This window comes from Palaemon carinicauda, chromosome 33 (genome assembly GCF_036898095.1).
Source record: "Palaemon carinicauda isolate YSFRI2023 chromosome 33, ASM3689809v2, whole genome shotgun sequence".
Classification (NCBI taxonomy): domain Eukaryota; kingdom Metazoa; phylum Arthropoda; class Malacostraca; order Decapoda; family Palaemonidae; genus Palaemon; species Palaemon carinicauda.
In genome coordinates this window covers 79,802,557-79,819,927 of record NC_090757.1, presented here as the reverse complement: position 1 = coordinate 79,819,927, position 17,371 = coordinate 79,802,557, and the positions used below count along the sequence as shown (strand labels likewise).

The following is a 17,371-nucleotide window of genomic DNA, read 5'->3' as shown; positions in this document are numbered from 1 at the left end:
ACTCTCATTGTGCCGATAGTGGAGAGTGCAAATTTCCTTTCCAACGTGTGATGGCCTAACATTCTCGAGCAGGTACATCAAACTTACCCTTTTCTCTCTCTTTCGTCTAATGGATTCTTTAAGGAACGAACCCCCATCCCTTGGATACGCTGACTCTCCCCCGGCACTGTTGATGACCTCTGCTATTGTGATAAGGGAAAGCTCTGTTGATGACCTCGGAACGGGAAAGGACCATTCTACTGATATTTCTAAATCAAGTAATTTGGGTAACACGAGGAAACTTCGAATCCTCCATGTTACACAAATTTCAATAGAGACAAATTATGATGATCTATGTAAAGCATTTGAATGCTATGGATGCATAAAAGAAATAAGGATGAAACTTGAAGCTGAAACTTGGGATTCATGGATATCTTATAGTAGTTATGACGAAGCATTTAGTGCAATAAGTATCTTGAATAATATTAAAATTAATAACTTGAATGTCGCGGCTGCTTTCTGCGATAAGGTACCAAAAGATTTGGATGTGTACAGGCCTGCCGATTGGTTGGAAAAAGACGCAGATTTGGTTATGCCCTCCCAGAGAAATTATAGCTGAATCAAAGGGGGTTACAGGGAATTATTTTAAAATATGCAAATTGATTCAGAAAAAAGTAGGAACTAATGCCCCAGGCGATATATCTCGTTTCGGAAAAAATAGTTTCCTTATCCATGCCAAATCCAGTACACAGTCGGTAATATTGTCCAATATGAAAATAAGTAATGATGACATTAAGTTAGATATCAAACCCCACCTAAATTTTAGCTACGGAAGGGGCGTAGTTTTTAACAGAGATCTATATGATTTTACAGAGGAGGAGATACTGGCCATGTGTCCATTAAATGTATGGAAAGTTCATAAAGTCCCAGGTACATCAATGATAATCCTTACGTTCCAGGATGCCGATGTACCTTTTCATATTATTATCGAGAACGAAAGGATTAAAGTAAGACCCTTCAAGCAGAAGCCATTGCAATGCTTTAATTGTTTTAAATTTGGGCACCCGTCCAAAGTTTGCAAAAATGAGAAGATGTGTGGTATATGCTCCAAATCTTACCATGGAGAGTGTGCACTTGGAGCCAGGTGTTTAAATTGCAGCTCGAATCACAAATCCACAGACAAGAGCTGCGAGCTATATAAGTTGGAGGAAGCTGCCCTCAACAAATCTAACTTAGAACATATAAGTGTGCCCCATGCCAAAAGACTATTAAATAAATCAAATACATATCCTAAGGCATTAAAATCAAACCAACCTAGCGCTGCCAATAGCTCAAAAAAAAGTATACTATGTGACAAAATGTCAAATAACGAGGTAACCATATAACCTCCTGAGGCTTTACCACGGTGTATTAACACTAGGTCATTGCCCATTGCTGTACAGCCTTCAGCCGCCATTACAAAAAATAATACAAACCTCTCTCAGGCCATGTCCTTGCCTGATCTGATGGAGGTTCCACTTAAGACTAACTTACCTGATGCACCTGTTGTGGGAAAGGTGCAAAAACCTCGAATCCCACCATCTATTAATCGTAAAAGAGAGAGACCTCCATCTCTCTCTCCACCCTCCATTAGAACCGTTAAGGTTATGACATCAAATAAATTTGATGTTTTGTCTGTTGATGTTTCTAATGAACCAGAAGATGAACTGAATAAACCAGAAATTCAAGTTGAGGTCCACCATCCACCTCAACAAATAGATAAAAAGAATACAAAGAAAAGCACAAATGTAAAACCCAACATAACAAGATCACCTCTGAAGAAACCTACTGGTAATAATGTTAAATTAAAAACTGCTAATGGGAAGACCTCATCCAAGATGTCTTCCAGAAATAATCCATAGTTTTCTCCTCCATTTTGCAATGGAACTGTCAGGGTTTGAGGGCGAAATATGAAGAACTTAAGCTCCTAATTCATGAGCATTCCCCCATAATTGTATGTCTACAGGAAAGTATGCTTGATTCTAACACTCCTAGTCCTCGAGAGTATGTTAGCTATAGAACACCATATAATCAACAAGCAGGGAGCCATGGCGGAAGTCTCATGTACATTCGTCGAGATGTTCCCCAAATACCCTTGTCTATAGGTACAACCCTGCAGGCAGTTGTACAAATTGATATAGGGAGAAAATATACAATATGCTCTCTGTACTTACCTCCAAATGATAATATTTTATATGATGATTTAGCAGAAGTCATTCAACAACTTCCTCAACCTTTTCTCTTACTGGGAGATATGAATGGTAGACATCCTTTATGGGGTGATGTTTTGGCCAACACAAGGGGCAATATTATCTCATCAATTGTGGAGAATGAGGATGTGGGGCTTCTTAATACAGGAGAGCCCACACACTTCCATGTTCAGACAGGTACTTTGTCATTCATTGACCTTTCAATTGCAAGCTCTAACTGCCTTTTTTATTTTGATTGGAGGACATTAGATGATTGTCATACTAGTGATCATGCACCAATCATTATAAACACCAACAAGGGTCCGCCTTTGCAAAGATCGCCACGTTGGAATCTAGACAAGGCAGACTGGGTTAAATTTTCTGAGCTAAGTGAAATCTAAGGGAGAGCAGAACAGTTTGAAAGTATTGATGATGCCATAGACCTACTGAATGGAACTCTTCATACAGCAGGAATCAATTCGATTCCCAAAACCACAGGACTATTCAAAAGACGACCAGTCCCGTGGTGGTCCTCAGAATTAACAGCCTTGCACAGAGCCACCAGAAAATCTCTGACTAGATTGCGTAGATGCCGTACTGATGAAAATTTGATATCACACAAAAAGTGTAGAGCACAGTTCCGTCGTGCCATGAAAGAAGCTAGATGCCAATCTTGGGTGGCTTTTGTTTCCTCCATTAATAGTAGAACACCACCATCTTCTGTATGGAGGAAAATAAAAAAAATTGCAGGCAAATTTACCCCGAACCCACCACCAGTGTTGAAAGTGAATGGTCAATTTGTGACTGAAGGAAATGAAGTTAGTAATGCCCTGGCTGACCATTTTTCAAATGTATCGTGCAAGAGTGTAGTAGCTCCTGGTCACCAGTACAGGAGCATTGAAGAAAGGAAAATTTTAAATTTTGCAACAGGAAGGGAAGAATTGTATAATTCTCCTTTTACTGAAAGAGAACTTGATTCCGCACTCGCTACTTGCAACGATACAGCTCCTGGACCCGATGGAATTCCATATGCAATGGTTAAACATGTACATTTTAATACAAAGTTATTTATTTTAAGTATTATTAATAGAATATGGCATGATCATAGTTACCCAAGTGTTTGGGAACTAGCCATTATTTTAGCCTTTTTAAAACCCGGTAAGGACAAGTTTTTAGCAGCAAGCTATCGACCTATTGCATTGACTTCGTGTTTATGTAAAATCATGGAGAAGATGGTCAATGCAAGGCTGATGTGGTACCTTAAAAAGAAGGGTATTTTATCACCGATTCAATGTGGATTCAGAAAAATGCACTCAACAACTGATGTGTTAATACGACTTGAGTCTTCTATTTGTGAAGCCTTTGCTTCCAAACAGCACCATGTGACAGTATTTTTTGACCTTGAAAAACCACATGATACCACATGGAGATATGGTATACTTAAAACCATTCATGAATTGGGATTGAGAGGAGAGCTGCCACTATTTATTCAGGCATTTCTTTCACGTAGAGTTTTTCAAGTGAGAGTGGGGGAAACTCTATCAGAGAGTAAGTGCCAGGAAGGAGTTTCTCAGGGTAGTGTGCAGAGTGTAACCCTTTTTGCACTAGCAATTAATGGGATATCCTTAGCCATTCCCCAGGATGTTCTCTCAACATTATTTGTGGATGATCTCTCAATATCATTTGCTGGCACTAGAATGGCAATGGTTGAGAGAAAAATCCAACTCTATTGATAAAATTATCCAGTGGGCTGACATGAATGGATTTAAGTTCTCGACAAGTAAAACTACCATTGTCCATTTTTGTCGTATCCGGGGAGTACATCCAGACCCGGATATATACATTAAAGGTTAACGGATACCATGTGCAAGAGAACCTAAATTTTTAGGTTTGATATTTGATTGTAGACTTACATGGGTTTCTCACTTAAAAGCGTTAAAAGCTAAATGTGTTGAAGCTCTGAATATCTTAAAAGTATTGTCCCATACATCATGGGGGGCAGACCGCAATACTATTTTAAAATTATACAAGGCCTTGATTTTTTCCAAAATTAGTTATGGTTGTGAAATATATTCTTCAACCACCCCAAGCTGGTTAAAAATATTAGACTCGATACATCATGCAGGTATTAGATTGTCTACTGGAGCTTTTAAAAGCTCGCCTATCCCAAGTCTCCTTGATGCTGGAGAGTTACCTCTAGACCTTTACCGAATGTCTTCCATTATTCGGTATTGGTTTAGATTGCAAAGACTCCCTAACTCTCTAGCCTTTCAGACTGCAAGCCTTGTAAGACACGCACCATACTTTGAGTTGCACCCAAAATCTCCTCAACCTTATGGCTTTCGGGTGAAACGATTATTAAATAGTCTGGATATAATTAGAAATAAGGTACAGTACTTCCATTCAAGGTATCATCAACGCCTCCATGGAAGTTACCAGAAATATCTTTTTGTAAATATTTTATTGGAGGTAAGAAGAATATATCAGACCTAGAAGCCAGGTCTCTTTTTAATGAACATGTTAAAGAACATAGAGGATCAACTTTTATCTATACTGATGGCTCCAAATCTGATGCTTCCATATTTACTGCTGAACTGTATGGCATATTAACTGCTATTGAGAAAATAGCGTTGGAGAAGGAGGGTAATTTTACAATTTTTAGTGATGCAAGGAGTGTCCTTCAAGCTATAGAAGTTTTTAATTCTAATAACCCTCTAGTTTTAAAGATTTTAGAATGGCTTTTTATTATTGGACGGAGAGGTATAACAGTACAATTTTGTTGGGTTCCAGCACATGTAGGTGTGTCTGGGAATGAGAAGGCAGATTCACTGGCTAAGAAGGCTGCATCCGAGTTGTTGCCAAGAAGGTATCCCATTCCCTGTAATGATTTCTTACCTGACATCAAGAAATTGGTTTGCAAAAACTGGCAACAGCAATGGGATAGCCTAGATGGCAATAAAATGTGAGAGGTAACAAATGACATATCTCCTTGGAGGTATGATATGATGCCCCGAAAATGGGAGACGTCTCTTTGTCGTCTCCGTATTGGTCACACTCGGTTGACACACGAGTTTCTGCTGAAGGGCCAACACCAACCGTATTGTGACGACTGTTTAGTACCTCTAACAGTAAGGCATTTGTTGACCGAATGCCCCAATTATAACAACTTAAGGAATAGATATTTGTTTGAGGCTTGAGGTGAGGGTGGCAGGTTCATCCTTTGCCAAGATTCTTGGAAATGATGTGTCCTACCATGCAAGTGGCATTTTTAGATTTATTTCAGAAGCAGGTCTTCTGAAAAATATTTAACTTTTATGACATTCAACTTTTATGATTTTAATTGAATACTCTTTTATTTTTTATTTTATTTTTTATTTTTGTATACATAAATTAAATGTTACCGGCGTCAATGACCTTAGATGTCAGGATGCCTGAAAACTTCAAATCAATCAATCAATCACATCCCCTAGAGTAAAGCTGACCCCTGTGTGGCCTTCTTGGCCAATCGTTCCTAGTACTCATCCCAGATGCTCTCCCACCTCACCTCTGCCGAGGGAGCCTCGCGACGGGCAGATGTCCTCCATTAAACCTTCGGAGGAAGACTCCCCTCACGCAAACAGCTCTCCACCTCCGGTAGGAACAAGGAAAGATGGTACCAACAAACCTTCAATGTTAGAGTTCTACCTTCTTCCCCGCAAGGAGTCGAAGGTCTCAAAGACACTTCCGAAGTCCTCTACGAGGACTTCCAGATCCACAGGACCCGTCAGCCACTCTAGGGATGTCCACGATCCACTGCAAGATGAGCTCTAGGGGTGGAGGAAGGAGACTTTGCTGCCAGTCCCACTTCAGAGGGGGAGCAGAGTCAGAACAACCTTCTTGCACGTTCTGACTATTATCAGGGTTCTCAAAGGCTTTTGCCAACTCAGAGATACACCCCTGAGAGGGCAGACACGGTCCTAAATCGTGTCTTTGGCACTCAGAAGCCTTCAAAGGCCAGTGCAGCCTTGCCCGGGTCCCAGGGGCTGAAGAGTTTCAGGGCTAAGATTGCTCAACAGCTCTCTGACTTCTGTCATCGTTCGGGCTCTTCTGTCAAGCTCCTCTCACCTCCTTGAGTCCAACAGAGGAGGTGCTATGAGGTCTTGGACGAGCCTCATCCAGCTCTTCCACTCCATCACTCTCTGGAAGAGCTAACCAAGGAGGTCTCTATAGAGAGTCTCTCCAACCGTCAGGTCTCTTCTCGGCAGCAGAGATCCTCAGTCAGGAGAAAGTCACGAAGTATGCCATGCAGGCTACTTCGTGTCTTTGATTTTTAATTGGGGACCATGGGAATCCTGGTATGGACCGAAGATTTTTCCAAAGAAAGTACCAGGAAAGCTATGGAAACCTTCCTCCTCTCAGGCACTTGCACCATCAAGTTTCTTGCCCATCAAGTCTCGAACTTGGGGGCAAATACCATCGTGAAAAGTCGTGGTGCAGTATCTGTGAGATTCCATCAGCAGGTCCCTAATGCCGAGATTGTTAGGCTCAGGAACTCTCTAGAAGGATCCTCTCTTTTCAAGCTGAAGGACGTGTAACTGGCTGTAGAGAGATGGAAGAAGTCTCATCAGGACTCTCTCCTCCATAGGGCCTTGACATCCAGGTCCTCAAACCACCAGCTCTTCAGCAGTCTAATCCAGCCAAGACCTTGACGAGTAAGACGACAACGAAGCAAACGGTGTCTAAGAGGCCCTTTCTGACCAAGGACAGGAAAGGCACAAAGTACTCCAGGGGAGGAAAATATTTTAGAGGGAGCGGCCGCGGCCGTAAACACTAGGATACGCACTCCCCCCACTTGTCCACCATTGGGGGGGATGCCTGCAAAGTTGCTGGAACAGGTGGAAGCAACTCGGGGCTGATCCCTAGACAGTCGCCGTGATTCGTTCAGGGTGTCTCTCCCTCCCCTGATCAGAAATCCAATGTCGATAGACTCCTTTGTGATGGGATTAGCAAAGGGGCTAGCCCTCCTGGCAGAAGTCCAGGCCATGTTGAAGAAGGGCGCTCTCCAGGAGGTCCTCGACAAGTCCTCGGTCTCCATCAGTCGACTCTTTCTTGTGAAAAAGGCGTGTGGAGGCTGGAGACCAATCATCGACCTCTCAGCACTGAACGAGTTTGTCAAGCAAACTCCGATCAGCATGGAGACGGCAAACATGGTTAGACAAGAGGTAAGACCACAGGACTTGATGTGCACACTGGAACTAAGGGATGCGTACTTCCAGATCCCAATCCATCCGTCTTCAAGGAAGTAGTTAAGATTCAGCCTAGGTAACAGGAAATACCAGTTCAAGGTGATGTGCTTCGTTCTTTCCACAGCACCCTAAGTCTTTTCAGAGTGTTCGCCCCAGTATCATCTTGGGCACACAGGATCGGCATCCGTCTCCTCCGTTATTTGGACGACTGGCTAATCCTAGCAGACTCAGTGTCAGCCCTTCTTCAACACTGAGATAAACTTCTGAGCATTGCCAAGATCTGGGGGTCATGGTAAATCTCAAGAAGTCCTCCCTGCTTCCCACGCAAAGACTGGTATACCTAGATGTGATTTTAGACACCAATCTCCACAAAGCATTCCCATCAGACGACAGGGTAATGAGGCTGAGAAAGGCCGCAAGACCTTTTCTCAGCCGAGAAGAACTTCCAGCCCAGATGTGGCTACATCTCCTCGGGCACCTATCATCCCTGGCCCATCTAGTCCCCAACGACCGCCTCAGGATTCGATCTCTCCAGTGGCGGCTCAAGTCTAGGTGGACTCAAGCCTTCGACTCCCCGGACACCGTGATTCCCATGAGATCAGCGGAACAGATGGACCTCTAATATTGGGTGTCGGACAAGAATCTCCGGAAGCTCGTAGATATTCTTGTCTTCCCCCCAGATTTGATGCTGTTCTTAGACGCATCAAAATAAAAAAAGAGTGGGGGCCCCCATGTGCTGCACCACATGACCTCAGGCCTCTGGTCAGAGTCAGAAAATTACCTTCACATAAGTCTCCTAGAGATGAAGGCCATCTTTCTGATCCTTCAACAGTTCCATCAGTTTCTGGCGGGCCATTCGGTGGTGGTGATGAGCGACAACAGGCAAGATGTATTGCGACTATGTTGGAATAACATCGACATCTATGCCTTTCCTCCGTTTTGCATGATGAGGAGAGTGCTTAAGAAGGCCAGAACATCAGTCAACCTCTGAATGACCCTAATAGCTCCGCTATGGCATCACGCGGCATTTTACCGGACCTTCTGCAATTCCTGATGAGTCTCCAAGAGAACTCCCTCCACGACACGATCTACTCAGACAATTACATGCTAACATCTTCCGCGAGGCTGTAGCTTCGCTACGACTTAACTCATGGAGGCTGTCCACCATCTCTTCACTCAGAGAGGATTTTCGCAACAAGTTGTGAGCAGGATATCTGGATACCTGGGGAAGTCATTAGCAGCAGTCTACCAGGCAAAGTGGAACGTCTTCTGTATATGGTGTCGTGGAAGGGGTATCTCTCCTCTCGATGCCACTATTCCAGCAATAGCAGAGGTCTTCATGTATTTGCGTGAAGAAATGCGCCTATCAGTCTTGGCGGTACAGTAATACCTTGAGATAAGAGTTTAATCTGTTCCGGGACCAAGCTTATATATCAATTTTCTCATATCACAGATGAATTTTTCCTGTATAAAATAACTTAAAAAAATTAATCCGTTTTCACCCTCTGAAAAAAAACCATGAAAACAGTATACAGTATTACAGTGGAAAAACAGATTTTGAATCAAAGCGAAAAATCTATTTTTGGGTGAGATAGCCATGTCGTCCTGATGGAAGGTTCCTTTAGGCAGCTATCTAAGGGATATTTAGCTACGGTGATACTCCCAGAGAATTGACCATAGGTCTCCAGAATTCTAACTCCTGGCGCGAGTATCCTTTAAGAAAATTCTTAAGGATATTGCATATCAGGGGACGTATTTCGTGATACGACACATGGCAATCTTCACCCCGAATAGAGTTTTCGCTCTGAGGGGGAAGAGTGGCGAAAATGAAGGGGAGCCGTCATCAAGGTTACCCGGTGGATCCCCTTCCCATACTACTACAGCGCCCAACATGGCGACCCATTCCTTGTTGCAATTAAGCATGGATGGCTACAGATAGAGTAGTTTCGATTGTTACGTATGTACAGTATAGTCTTTTTCTTAGAAAAGGAGGGCGGGTCCATCAGGACGACATGGCTATCTCACCCAAAAATAGATTTGTTCCGTAACCGAAATACAAACCACGCTATTTACAGAGGGTTTACCTTTTAGCGCAGCTGAAATGGCGAGCCATTAGAAATTAACGAGGGTGTATTACCCCCGCGCTAGTTAGCGGGGGGGGGGGGGGGGGTAGGGGAGTGGTAGCTAGCTACCCCTCCCCCCCTCACACACAGATGAATGCTCACTTTCACTTTTGGCTTGGACTGTGACAGACGTGTCTGTCTTGGTCCTCTCTTGGCAGCCATTGTTTGTTTTGTCTTTACTTAATCGCTTACTTTTCTTTTACTCAATATATATATAAACATGTTTTTCATGTTTGTATATATATTTGAGTATAGAAATCAGTAAGTTTCCTTTTCAGATTTGTGTGTGTAGTGTACGATATCTACGTGGTGTCCTCGGCAGTTAGGCCACCACGGCGTATTTTATGGGTGGCGATCGAGTTTGACTTCGGTCTTTCTCTCTCTCTCTCTCTCTCTCTCTTGAGGTCGTTCACCCTTTTACTACGTGTTACTACGCCCTTGTAGCTTCCTTTCCGTGTGGGGGGGGTTGCTACGCCGTACGTTTGTCTCAATTAGTTTATGAATCTAATTGTAGTTTTTTTTTTTTTCCAGCTTGTAGAACGATTCCTTTTGGGGTTTTCGTTCTTTCTTTAGTGTTCATTCATTTTTAAATTACATAATTACATAGTTACATAATTATAATTGTTATAATTCTGTTTTGGTTACAGCTCTCCTTCCGTGAGTGTAAGTGGTTGTGAGGGCACGTGCCTGTTGTGTAATTCTTGTTTCCTTTCCCTCGGGATTCCTCTTCGGAGCCTTCCCGGGGTAATGAATGTGTACTAATAATTTTTGTTTTATTTCTTTTTTACAGTTACCGATCTAGTTTGTTTCTGTAATATGGCAACGGTGTGAGCTGTCTTGTTGAGGCCTGGGGATTCGGCTGTTGCTGCCTCCCCCCTTGTATTTTCGTCAGGGGGGTGTCTCCTTCTACTGGAAGTACTTCCGGGACGACGGACAGCTCTCCAGTTCATTTTAGAACTCTCAGGAGGCTTGCCTCCTTGGGGGGGTAACTTTCCTTCCGAGGGAAGTTTTTCCTGTCCAGGCTTGAGTTTTTTCCATTTTGGGGGGTTCTTCTCTTGCCTTTTTTTCGTGCGACTATGCTCTTGGTGCTGAGCGGTCACACCTGCAATTTTGCTCAAGGGGCTGGGCAACTGCAGGAGCTCCTCTTCGGAGGATTGCTCCTTTTAGGTCACTGGCTGACCAGTCTCTTCTACGAAGTGTTTCTCTTTCGTTCGCGAGAGAGTACACTCATAGAGACTCATCTTTGGAGGATTCTTCTGCTGCTGTTGCTGTTGGCCTCCCTTGCCGTAAGGCCCACTGTCCGCCTCGTCGTAAGGGCCTCTCATCTCCCTATAAGGGTGCTAAGAGGCGCCTTTTTGAATCTCCGTTTGCAGCCTACAACTCCTTTTTCTTGGTGCAGATGGATAGCAGTCTGATCTCGTCTTCCGACGGGCAACAGTCTTCCCGACGGACAACGGTCTTCCGATGGACATCAGTCTCCCGGCGGACAGACAACGGTCTTCCGACGGACATCAGTCTCCCGACGGACACCGATCCCTTCGGGGCGAAGGGTTGCCTCCCACGGGGGTTCTTCCCTTGCGTGTCAGGGTTCCCCTGCGCGCCCTTCTGCTGTGTTCTCTCCTGCTCCTGCTCAGTGTTAGCGCACAGGCGCACTCCTGCTCATCAGCGCTCTCCTGTTCGTCAGCGCTCTCATGATGATCATCCCTGCTGTTCCTGTTGGTTCCTGTTACGCGCCCTGTGTGCCCACGTTCGCCCTCGCGATCTAGAATTTCGGTTCTGGTCTGGGTCAAGGACTCTTCTTCTATGCGCAGGCTTCCACGCGTTGCCTTCTGCTCGTCAGCGATCATCAGCTCGCCAGCGATCACCTGTCTCTCGGCGATCTCCGGATCGCCCGCGTGTGTTACAGCCAACGTTCTCCAACACTTCTGAAGGAACATGGTTCGCCAGCTACTAGCTCACCTACGCATGCTGCTCGCCATCGCGCGATCGCCCACCTGCGGATGCTGCTCGCCATCGCGCGATCGCCCTCCTGCAGATGCTGCTCGCCATCGCGCGATCGCCCACCTGCGGATGCTGCTCGCCATCGCGCGACCGCCCACCTGCGGATGCTGCTCGCCATCGCGTGACCGCCCACCTGCGGATGCTGCTCGCCATCGCGCGACCGCCCACCTGCGCATGCTGATCTCCGTCGCGCGACCGCCCACCTGCGCATGCTGATCGCCATTGCGCGATCGCCCACCTGCGCATGCTGCTCGCCATCGCGCGATCGCTCACCTGCGCATGCTGCTCGCCATCGCTCGCTAACGCGTCGACATGCCACAACGCGCCATCGCCAACCTGCGCGTTAGCGCTCACCAGCTCACCACCGATCGCCTGTTGATCCATATCGCCAGCGGTCTTCCTCGCCCACGCGGCAGCGCGTTTCCTCGCCATCGTGCTAACGCTTGCGTTCGCCGCCTCGGACTCGCGCTCATTCACCTGCCCACCCTCGCAACCGCTCGCCCGCGCGACCGTTCGCCTGTGCGCCCGCGCGACCGCTCGCCTGTGCGCCCGTGCGATCATTCGCCTGCGCGCCCACACGCCCACGTGCCTGCACATCTACGCTCATGGGCGTCCGCGCCCATGCTCTCCAATGTTCGCCCGCGCGCGAACCAACGGTATTCCATCGCGCGGACCGGACGGTGTTCCGTCGCGCGAACCGACGGTGTTCCGTCGCGCGAACCGACGGTGTTCCGTCGCGCGAACCGACGGTGTTCCGTCGCGCGAACCGACGGTGTTCCGTCGCGCGAACCGACGGTGTTCCGTCGCGCGAACCGACGGTGTTCCGTCGCGGGAACGACGGTGTTCCGTCGCGCGAACCGACGGTGTTCCGTCGCACGAACCGACGGTGTTCCGTCGCGCGAACCGACGGTGTTCCGTCGCGCGAACCGACGGTGTTCCGTCGCGCGAACCGACGGTGTTCCGTCGCGCGAACCGACGGTGTTCCATCGCTCGAACCTACAGTGTTTCTTTGCACAAACGTCAGCTTAATTCTTGCAGTATCCATTGCTCGTCTATGGGTTATTGCTCACCGACCACCAGCTCTCGCCCTTCCCACCACGCTCGCCCTCCTTCTGCGCTCCTTCGCTCACCTTCGTTTGCGTTCCTGCGTGACCGCGCATGGGCGCTTCCACGTTCGCCCACTCGCAAATCTTTGAATTACCATCTCGTGAGCTCCAGGGCGATTGTGACCACGATTCCCATTGGGGTTTTCGCAGCATGGCCAGCCTGGCGAGTTCTTCTGGAGCGTATTTCCAGAACACAGCCTCACCCCGTAAACGCAGAGCATGGCACTTGCAAGAATAGGAGGAAACTTCAGGGAGGTCTGAGCAACACTCCTCTTTCCAGAACCTGGGTTAGCCCTTCCCCGTCATTCCCTGGAAGGATTTTTGGCGGGGGGGCTTTCCGTTCGAGATTTCTCCATCGGACAAGGGGTGACTGCTTACCCCTTCCTCTGGGGGCTTACCAGGTCCTTTCCCTCCTCGGTTATGGCCCGAAGTTTGGTTCAAGGAAGCTACAGGAAGATCATGGGTACTTTCCTCCTCTCGAGCTCAGGCACCTTGGCCTTTCGTCGTTAAGTATCTAACTTGCGGACAAGCTCGATGTTGTACCATCTGGACGCGCTGACTGAGGGCTTCCTTCGGGTGTCTCATCTGTGGAGGTCGACGACCTCAGACACCCTTCCATCCTTGAGAAGAGTTTGTTTGTGCCCAAGGACAGAGACTTAGACAGCGGCTGTGCGGAGGAAATCGACTTCCGTTTTCACTCCTCCAAGGCGCTTTCTTCCAGACTCTGCAGGGCTCCAGCGCCCTTTTCTTTCAACCACGTCGGCCTAAGTTATCGGCTACGTCAACTGGGACAAGGTGTCCAATTGCAATTTCCTCCTGTTAGGAACAGATGGCACGGGAGGCTCCCCCGGGGGGGCATAGCCCTAAAAGGAGCGGCAGAGTTCACGAACTCTAGGATTGCAGGTTTTTCGCAGGGAGGATGCTTAAGGTTACTCATCCGGATGACAGCTTCCCGATGCCCATTCCCGCACAATCTCTGTGATCAGCCAAGGATATCGCGCCTGCCGTCTCGGTCAGCGAATTCAGTGTCTCTGAACCTCTATGCCATAGCGTCGGCAAGAGTTGCCCGGTTGGGCAGAATGATCCATACCTTAGGCGAAGGTCCTCCATAGGATCATCGACGGCTTCACCTCTGGCCTCTTCAGTCGATCCTTTCTTGTAGGGAAGGATCTGAGAGGGGAGTTCCGTAGTCGACCTCTCAGCCCTGATCAAGTTTGTCGAACAAACTTCGGCCAGCGTAGAACAGCAGAATCGATCAGACTGGTAACGAGGCGACAGGACTCTTTAAACCCTGGTTCGGAAGGACGGGTACTTTCAGTTTCCATTCCATCCATCTTCCAGGGAGCTCGTGGAATTCAGCCTAGACTGCAAGTATTCCTGCTTAAATGCAGGGTGGCTATCCCGTCGTGGCATAGCAGGTTTTTTTCCCCAGAGAACTCTCCCTGCTTTCCTCATGGCCGCTCAGGTGCAGGCTTCCGCCTCCTCTGCTTTTTGGAGGGCTGGTCAACTCCGGTAGGCTCGGGTTCGACCCTCTTCAGCGCCGGGACAAGCTTCCGGATGCTTACCATGAGTGTGGGTTCATGGTACTTTGCTTGGAGCCTTCTCCTCTTCTGCCTCAACATCTGGAGTATCTGGCCCTGATATTAAGTCAACAGCCTTACCACGTTGGAAACCCCGCTTCTCGTCCGTCCAGCGAGGTTAAGCAACGTTGGTTCTGGTCGGTACTTGGATGGGTGACCACCTGGGGATGCCAGATTCTGTTGCCACATCCTCTGAGCCTTCCTTTCAGTTGACTGTGGCAAGACTGAGGAGAGTCGCAGTACCTGTTCTCAGTCAAGCAGAGCTTTCAGCCCTACCTTGGAACGTTTCCTAGTTCTCCTTTCCTCATTGACCCATCTATAGTCCAAACGGTCGCCTCAGGATAAGTTCCATGTGGGGCGGTCCAAGTTCCGGTGGTTTCAGGCAACGTTTAACCGGACTTCCTGGCCCCTATGGGACCAGCGGAACTATTTGACCTGCAATGGGTGTTGACCTATGAAACCTCTTGATGGTAGTGGATATTCTCGTCCTTTCCCCACATTCTTGATGTTGTTTGCGGACTTGTCAAAGGAAAGGGGTGGGAGGGGGGGGCTGGGGCATGTTCCGGTCCAGTTCTATGGTCAAGACCTGAAGGATACCTCTCCATCATTTAGGCAGGCTTAGGGGCCGTAGTCTGGCCCCTCTACAGATCCTACAGCTCCTGCCGAGTCGCCCCGTGCGCGTCGACTTCATGATTCTGGCGTATTCTAACCAGCAGCGTACGCTTTTTCACACCTTCACATCTTGCAGTAGAGATACCGGGATGATTGAGATTATCTCAATACCACCATCGGCTCTCTCATTCCAGGCAGAGGAATGTTCTCTCCGCCTATCCGAGCAGAGCCTCGTAGAAAGAGTGTACCTGGGGGTCTTTGACCTTGAGTAACCAGCAAGTCCTGGTCTGGGGGACCTGATCGCGACAGCTTGGAACCTCAAGCTTCCGCTGTTCTTCCCCCCAGTCTCAGACCCCGAGACTCTGGCAAGATGCATTCCGGTGATGGTGGGACAACATCGACGCCTGCGTCTTCCCTCCTTTTTGTCTGTGGACAATGGGTCTCAACAAGACCAGGTTGTCTGTCAACCTTTCAATGGGAGAGCTCCACTGGGACTATGCGCAGAACGGTTTCTGGACCCTCTGCTTCCCCTGACGGAACTCCCGGGAGAGCTTCTCCCACGGCGCAGACTACTCAAACAACCGCACTGCGACATCTCTCCCGAACCGGGGCGTCGCTTCGGCTTCATGCCTGGAGACACTACGCCTCCTCCTCAAGAAGAGACAACCCGCTACAGTCGCGGTACGGAGGTCGCGTCATCTGCGATAGTCATCCGCAGGGGTCTTCCAGGCAAAGTGAAGAGTCTTCGGTGGTTGGTGCCGTGGAAGATATACCTCTTCCCTTGAGGCCTCTTCTCCAGCAATAACGGTCTTATTGCCTTTCGGCGGGAGGAAACTCCTTTCCGCTCTCGGCAATGAAGCCTGTTGCTCAGCCTTTCCCTGACCTTCAGGCTTAAAGGAATAACTTTTTCCTGCCCGCTGGTTTTTTCCTCGCTCATGCGAAGCTACGATCGTCCCTGCCCCCAGTCGGAGTAAGACCTCCAACTTGGAGCATGACTCGGACTTTTAGTCCTTTAAGAGATCTTCTCAAGACCCTTTACGGCAGTCCTCGGATTGCATTCCGCCTTGGGTCTCCTGATCACTCTGGCCACGGCCAGTGTGTAAGCAATCTTCTTGGTCTCGTATGACTCCGCCCTTTCTAAGGAAGAGGGCAAGGCAACATTCAGGTTTGCTCCTGAGTTGTTGGCTAGACTCAGAATCTGGGGGTCCCGGCTCTTCGGTCCAATTCCTTCAAGATTTCGAGTCTCCATTCTGTATCTGATGTCCCAACCCGTCACGTCGCCCTACAGCACGATGTTGGATACATCGCAACGTCCCTCTGCTTCGAGTAATACTACTCTGTGACGCAGGTGCTACAAGCTGGAGTCTGGAAGCGTCTAATGACCTTCGCAGCCCGCTTCCTGCAGGGCGTGACCCACAGGAGTCTCGATACGTTTTCTATCGCTCTGTGGTGGCTACACAACAGCTGGTCTAACCTCAGGCTCCTTTTTGGACAGGTAGCAGAAGGTTGAGGGCATTGTTATCAGGTTTTAGTCTGCATGAACGAAAGAAGTATGTCTGGCCCTTATTTCTTTCTTCATCATCCCCTCTACGGGGAAGCAGCATCCTGGTCTCTGCATAGCTGACCTCGAACCTCTGCAGGTAAACCATGCTTCCTTGTGTTCCGAGTATTGAGTCAATACTGTCGCGTCCCCCATACCCTGACGAGGTGGTATTGGGAACGTCCTAACCCAGAGTTCCTTTTGGAACTCCAGGTCAACTGCCTAGGACGGGTCACACTTCTTCCTTCACACACAAGCTTACGTAGGCCACACGGTTCCTTGCGGAGCAAGGAACTTGTGGTGCAGGGACTCCTTTTCTCGAGTGCGACTCACTCGGATTCTGAGTCCCCGGGTAAAGCCAAAGCCAGTATGGCTGGGGACTTTGCACCCTACCTAAGGGGTAAGTCACCCTCTGTAAATAGCGTGGTTTGTATTTCGGTTACGGAACAAATGACAAATTCGAAGATAATTTGTATTTTTCCTAACCATACAAACCTTAGCTATTTACACATATTTGCCCGCCAGCCCTGTCCCCCAAGACAAGTCCTACCTCTAAGTGAAAGTGAGCATTCATCTGTGTGTGAAGGGGGGGAGGGGTAGCTAGCTACCACTCCCCTACCCCCCCGCTAACTAGCGCGGGGATAATACACCCTCGTTAAATTCTAATGGCTCGCCATTTCAGCTGCGCTAGAAGGTAAACCCTCTGTAAATAGCTAAGGTTTGTATGGTTAGGAAAAATACAAATTATCTTCGAATTTGTCATTTTTCGCTTTGCTTCAAAATCTGTCTTTTGGGCTCAGCTATGTTGTCCTGATGGAAGCTTACCAGAGAATTACTTGAAAGTACTGTATCTGTGGGTTTGTATAACTGCCTTAACCTTGAGTCAGCTTCTATATGGTCACCCAGACCACATAAATATATGTCGGTACCGTTATTCGTCATATCCGCTAAGCTTGGAACAATCTTAGGGCTTCCTG

At 47.9% G+C, this 17,371-nt stretch overlaps 1 protein-coding gene and 1 pseudogene across 1 annotated transcript in view; both read left to right on the top strand.

The window, feature by feature from the left end:
• Nucleotides 1-17,371, top strand: part of LOC137625997 (transmembrane reductase CYB561D2-like) — a 249,978-nt gene that overhangs the window by 31,128 nt on the left and 201,479 nt on the right. The gene's annotated exons all lie outside the window — the stretch shown is intronic.
• LOC137626360 (5S ribosomal RNA) lies at nucleotides 14,310-14,428 on the top strand (annotated as a pseudogene).